The sequence below is a fragment of the Triticum aestivum genome, chromosome 2D (assembly GCF_018294505.1).
Source record: "Triticum aestivum cultivar Chinese Spring chromosome 2D, IWGSC CS RefSeq v2.1, whole genome shotgun sequence".
Taxonomy (NCBI): Eukaryota; Viridiplantae; Streptophyta; class Magnoliopsida; order Poales; family Poaceae; genus Triticum; species Triticum aestivum.
Window position 1 is genome coordinate 285,050,512 of NC_057799.1, and position 6,907 is coordinate 285,057,418.

The following is a 6,907-nucleotide window of genomic DNA, read 5'->3' on the forward strand; positions in this document are numbered from 1 at the left end:
GGCCAGGGGCGTAGCTCTCGATCTGCTCCAGATGGCCAAGCGAGTTGGCCCGCAGTGCGAAGCCGCCGAATACGAAGATCTGTCCGTGGAGAAAAACCTCACCCTGGATCGCATCGTTGCCAATGATTGAAGGAGCCATCAAGCCTTATGGTGACGGCATAGTGGAACTCTAAATGAAAGCACCAATGTCGGTGTCAAAACCGGCGGATCTCGGGTAGGGGGTCCCGAACTGTGCGTCTAAGGCGGATGGTCACAGGAGGCGGGGGACACAATGTTTACCCAGGTTCGGGCCCTCTCGATGGAGGTAATAACCTACTTCCTGCTTGATTGATCTTGATGATATGAGTATTACAAGAGTTGATCTACCACGAGATCGTAGAGGCTAAACTCTAGAAGCTAGCCTATGATTATGATTGTTGTTGTCCTACGGACTAAACCCTCCAGTTTATATAGACTCCGGAGGGGGCTAGGGTTACACAGAGTCGGTTACAAGGGAGGAGATCTACATATCTGAATTGCCAAGCTTGCCTTCCACGCAAAGGAGAGTCCCACCCGGACACGGGATGAGGTCTTCAATCTTGTATCTTCATAGTCCAACAGTCCGGCCAAAGTATATAGTCCGGCTGTCCGAGGACCCCCTAATCCAGGACTCCCTCAGGGGGCGCGCCTACCCCCTGGGTGTGCCCTCCTGCCTCGTGGCCGCCTCGCGGAGTTCCAGACTTCTACTCCAAGTCTTCTGGATTGTGTTTGTTCCAAGAAATATCATCGTGAAGGTTTCATTCCATTTGGTATTCCTTTTTTGCAAAACACTGAAATAGGCAAAAAAACAGAAACTGGCACTGGGCCTTCGGTTAATAGGTTAGTCCGAAAAATAATATAAAAGAGCATATTAAAGCCCATTAAACATCCAAAACGGATAATATAATAGCATGGAACAATCAAAATTTATAGATACGTTGGAGACGTATCAAGCTTCCCTAAGCTTAATTACTGCTCGTCCTCGAGTAGGTAAATGATAAAACAGAATTTTTGATGTGGAATGCTACCTAACATGATTTTCAATGTAATTCTTTTATTGTGGTATGAATGTTCAGATCCATAAGATTCAAGACAAAAGTTTAATATTGACATAAAAATCATAATACTTCAAGCATAATAATAAAGCAATCATGTCTTCTGAAAATAACATGGCCAAAGAAAGTTATCCCTACAAAATCATATAGTCTGGCTATGCTCTATCTTCATCACACAAAATAATTAAATCATGCACAACCCCGATGACAAGCCAAGCAATTGTTTCATACTTTTGATGTCTCAAACTTTTTCAATCTTCACACAATACACGAGTATGAGCCATGGACATAGCAATATAGGTGGAATAGAATGGTGGTTGTGGAGAAGACAAAAAGGGGAAGATAGTCTCACATCAACTAGGCGTATCAAGGAGCTATAGAGATGCCCATCAATAGATATCAATGTGAGTGAGTAGGGATTGCCATGTAACAGATGCACTAGAGCTATAAGTGTATGACAGCTCAACAAAAGAAACTAAGTCGGTGTGCATCCAACTTGCTTGCTCACGAAGCCCTAGGGCAATTTGAGGAAGCCCATCATTGGAATATACAAGACAAGTTCTATAATGTAAAATTCCCACTAGTATAAAAGTGACAACATAGGAGACTCTCTATCATGAAGATCATGGTGCTACTTTGAAGCACAAGTGTGGTAAAAGGATAGTAGCATTGTCCCTTCTCTCTTTTTCTCTCTTTTTTTATTTTTTATTTTTTTATTTGGGCCTTTGTCTTTCCTTTTTTTATGGCCTCTTTTTTTTGTCCGGAGTTTCATCCCGACTTGTGGGGGAATCATAGTTTCCATCATTCTTTCCTCACTGGGACAATGCTCTAGTAATGATGATCATCACACTTTTATTTACTTACATCTCAAGAATTACAACTCAATACTTAGAACAAAACATGACTCTATGTGAATGCCTCCGGTAGTGTACCGGGATGTGCAATGAATCAAGAGTAATGTGTATGAAAATCATGAACGGTGGCTTTGCCACAAATACGATGTCAACTACTTGATCATGCAAAGCAATATGACAATGATGGAGCATGTCATAATAAACAAAACGGTGGAAAGTTGCATGGCAATATATCTCGGAATGGCTATGGAAATGCCATAATAGGTAGGTATGGTGGCTGTTTTGAGGAAGGTATATGGTGGGTGTATGATGCCAGCGAAAGGTGCGCGGTATTAGAGAGGCTAGCAATGGTGGAAGGGTGAGAGTGCGTATAATCCATGGACTCAACATTAGTCATAAAGAACTCAGATACTTATTGCAAAAGTCTATTAGTTATCGAAACGAAGTACTATGCGCATGCTCCTAGGGGGATAGATTGGTAGGAAAAGACCATCGCTAGTCCCCGACCGCCACTCATAAGGAAGACAATCAATAAATAAATCATGCTCCGACTTCATCACATAACGGTTCACCATACGTGCATGCTACGGGAATCACAAACTTTAACACAAGTATCTCTCAAATTCACAACTACTCAACTAGCATTACTCTAATATCACCATCTTCATATCTCAAAACAATCATAAGGAATCAAACTTCTCATAGTATTCAATCCACTTTATATGATAGTTTTTATTATACCCATCTTGGATGCTCATCATATTAGGACTAATTTTATAGCCAAAGCAAATTACCATGCTGTTCTAAAAGACTCTCAAAATAATATAAGTGAAGCATGAGAGATCAATAATTTCTATAAAATAAAACCACCACCGTGCTCTAAAAAGATATAAGTGAAGCACTAGAGCAAAATTATCTAGCTCAAAAGATATAAGTGAAGCACATAGAGTATTCTAATAAATTCCGATTCATGCGTGTCTCTCCCAAAAGGTGTGTACAGCAAGGATGATTGTGGTAAACTAAAAAGCAAAGACTCAAAACATACAAGACGCTCCAAGCAAAACACATATCATGTGGTGAATAAAAATATAGCCTCAAGTTAAGTTACCGATAGACGAAGACGAAAGAGGGGATGCCTTCCGGGGCATCCCCAAGCTTAGGATTTTGGTTGTCCTTGAATTTTACCTCAGGGTGCCTTGGGCATCCCCAAGCTTAGGCTCTTGCCACTCCTTATTCAAAAATCCATCAAATCTTTACCCAAAAACTTGAAAACTTCACAACACAAAACTTCAACAGAAAATCTGAGCACCGTTAGTATAAGAAAATGAACCACCACTTTAAGGTACTGTAATGAACTCATTCTTTATTTTTATTGGTGTTAAACCTACTGTATTCCAACTTCTCTATGGTTCATACCCCCCGATACTACTCATAGATTCATTAAAATAAGCAAACAACACACGAAAAACAGAATCTGTCAAAAGAGAACAGTCTGTAGCAATCTGTATCAAAAAAATACTTATGGAACTCCAAAAATTCTGAAATAAATTGGTGGACGTGAGGAATTTGTCTATTAATCATCTTCATAAAGAATGAACCTGAAAGCATTCTCCAGTAAAAAATGGCATCTAATCTCGTGAGCACAAAAGTTTCTGTTTTTTACAGCAAGATTGCAAAGACTTCACCCATGTCTTCCCAAAGGTTCTACTTGGCACAAACACTAATTAAAACATAAAACCACATCTAAACAGAGGTAGATGAATTATTTATTACTAAACCGGAACAAAAAGTAAAGAACAAAAATAAAATTGGGTTGCCTCCCAACAAGCGCTATCGTTTATCGCCCCTATCTAGGCATAAAGCAAGAATAGATCTAAGTATTGTCATAATAATGATAGGGCAAATCGCGAAAACTCATCTCATATTCCCCACGTTCAGCAGCAAGTTTTCTTTGTGGCAAGCAAAAGTAATCAAAAGGGCTAAATTTAATGGGACAAAAGTCCCCCAGATCAAGCTCGGGAGGTATTGGTTCCTCCTTTGCCCCCTCATATTGCACAACCAATTCATCATTATAAGCATTCTTTTAGCAAAAACTCATGATCCTTTGTTCAAGAGAAAAACCTAGCCCGTTGTTCTGAATAGCAAAATTATCATTAAGTTCAGAAATCTTATCAACTAGAACATTGGTAGGAACCCTTTTTCTAAGGTTTTCATTATAAGCAACATGACCTAAAGATCGTAAACGCATTATGTCTTCTTGGTTAAAAAGAATTGCTTCTATGGGAGGACGACCAGCATCCACCCTATAATGCGGAAAAATTTCATTGGCCTCTGTTATCATAAATCTGAACTCATGTGCTAAAAAGATAGTAGCCGCTCGCTTAACAGAAGAATGCTCAATATTGGAAAATTCTAGAAAATCCTTTGTATGCAAGGATGCATATGGATAAATTGTCTTTCAAGTTCAACTACGAGCAAACACATAGCATCCGCAAGACTACTAGTTCTATGAAGAATAGATCCACCCATAGTGGGCAAAGCACCGACACAAGTAAAGAAATCTTGAATAACTCCTTTTCCAATAATATTACCACTACCAATCCAAAAATTTTTAGTGTGAAAAATAGTTGGTTCTTCGTGACGATCATCAAAAGCATCAAAGTTTCCCCCATCGTTAGTACTATCTTTTTCAATGATTACATCCCTAGTTTCAGACATGATGACAACAAACCGCACTAAGAACAAATACACAAGAGGCAAGCGAAAAGTGGCGAACGGAAAAGAGGCGAAGAAAAGGCAACGGTTTTTGAAAATCGTTTTAGAAGTGGGGGAGAGGAAAACGAGAGGCGAATGGCAAGTAATCTAATGCGAGGGAGAAGAGTTTATGATGGGTACTTGGTATGTCTTGCCTTGGCGTAGATCTCCCCAAAACAGCGCCAGAAATCGGCAACTTGACGGGAGATCAAATCTTGACTTGACTTGGCGTAAACCTCCCTGGCAACGGCGCCAGAAATCCTTCTTGCTACCTCTTGAGCATACGTTGGTTTTCCCTTGAAGAAGAAAGGGTGATGCAGTAAAGTAGCGTAAGTATTTACCTCAGTTTTTGAGAACCAAGGTATCAATCCAGTAGGAGATAACACGCAAGTCACCTAGTACCCGCACAAACAATCAAGAACCTTGCAACCAACGCGATAAAGGGGTTGTCAATCCGTTCTCGGTCACTCACAAAAGTGAGATCTAATAAAGATAGTAAGATAAATATTTTTGTTATTTTTGTTTTATAGATTGGAAAGTAAAGATTGCAAAATAGTAAAACGAGATGCGATGTAAATAAAAGAGATGCAATATAATAAGAAAGAGACCTGGGGGCCATAAGTTTCACTAGTGGCTTCTCTCAAGATAGCATATATTACGGTGGGTGAACAAATTACTGCTGAGCAATTGATAGAAAAGCGCATAGTTATGAGAATATCTAGGCAATGCTCATGAATATAGGCATCACGTCCGTGTCAAGTAGACCGAAACGATTCTGCATCTACTACTACTACTCCACACATCGACAGCTATCCAGCATGCATCTAGAGTATTAAGTTCATAAGAACAGAGTAATGCATTAAGCAAGATGACATGATGTAGAAGGATAAACCCAAGAAATATGATATAAACCCCATCTGTTTATCCTCGATGGCAACAATACAATACAATACAATACGTGCCTTGCTGCCCCTACTGTCACTGGGAAAGGACACCGCAAGATTGAACCCAAAGCTAAGCACTTCTCCCATTGCAAGGAAGATCAATCTAGTAGGCCAAACTAAACCGATAATTCAAAGAGACTTGCAAAGATATCAAATCATGCATATAAGAATTTAGAGAAGAACCAAATATTATTCATATATAATATTGATCATAAATCCACAATTCATCGGATCTCGGCAAACACACCGCAAAAGAGTATTCGAATAGATCTCCAAGAACATCGAGGAGAACTTTGTATTGAGAATCAAAGAGAGAGAAGAAGCCATCTAGCTAATAACTATGGACCCGAAGGTCTGTGGTAAACTACTCACACATCATCGGAGAGGCTATGGTGTTGATGTAGAAGCCCTCCGTGATCGTATCCCCCTCCGGAAGATTGCCGGAAAAGGCCCCAAGATGGGATCTCATGGGTACAGAAGGTTGCGGCGGTGGAAAAGTAGTTTCGTGGCTCCCCCTGATGGTTTTAGGGTATAAGTGTATATATAGATGAAAGAAGTACGTCGGTGGAGCTCCATGGGGCCCACAAGGGTGGGAGCGCGCCTACCCCCCTGGGCGCGCCCTCCTGCCTCGTGGCCGCCTTGCGGAGTTCCAGACTTCAACTCCAAGTCTTCTGGATTGCGTTTGTTCCAAGAAAGATCATCGCGAAGGTTTCATTCTGTTTGGATTCCGTTCGGTATTCCTTTTCTGCAAAACACTGAAATAGGCAAAAAACAGAAACTGACACTGGGCCTTCAGTTAATAGGTTAGTCCCAAAAATAATATAAAAGAGCATATTAAAGCCCATTAAACATCCAAAACAAATAATATAATAGCATGGAACAATAAAAAATTATAGATACGTTGGAGACGTATCATGTGGCATCTAGATGAAGTTACAAACCTACCGCGGTTTAGACCTTTAGACAGCGGGTCGGTAGGTTTCACGGGCCAGAGTTAGAAAAGTAATTTCCTCTACCAAACATTGGCCTCATGCGGTTTTGGGTGAGTAGAGGCTCTTTGGGCGCTTCGTTCGAAATTTTGAAACAGAAGCATTCATGTTTAGAGTACTCTTGAACTTTGAGGATTGACCTAAATAGACAACGTTAAATTTGACCTTGTATGTTTGATAACCTCATTAAATTATGCACTTCCTTTTGAAATTTTGACTCTTGAAAATCCTATAACAATGACTATTTTGGACTGGAGGAGGTAAATTTGAATATATTTTGTACACGACTATAT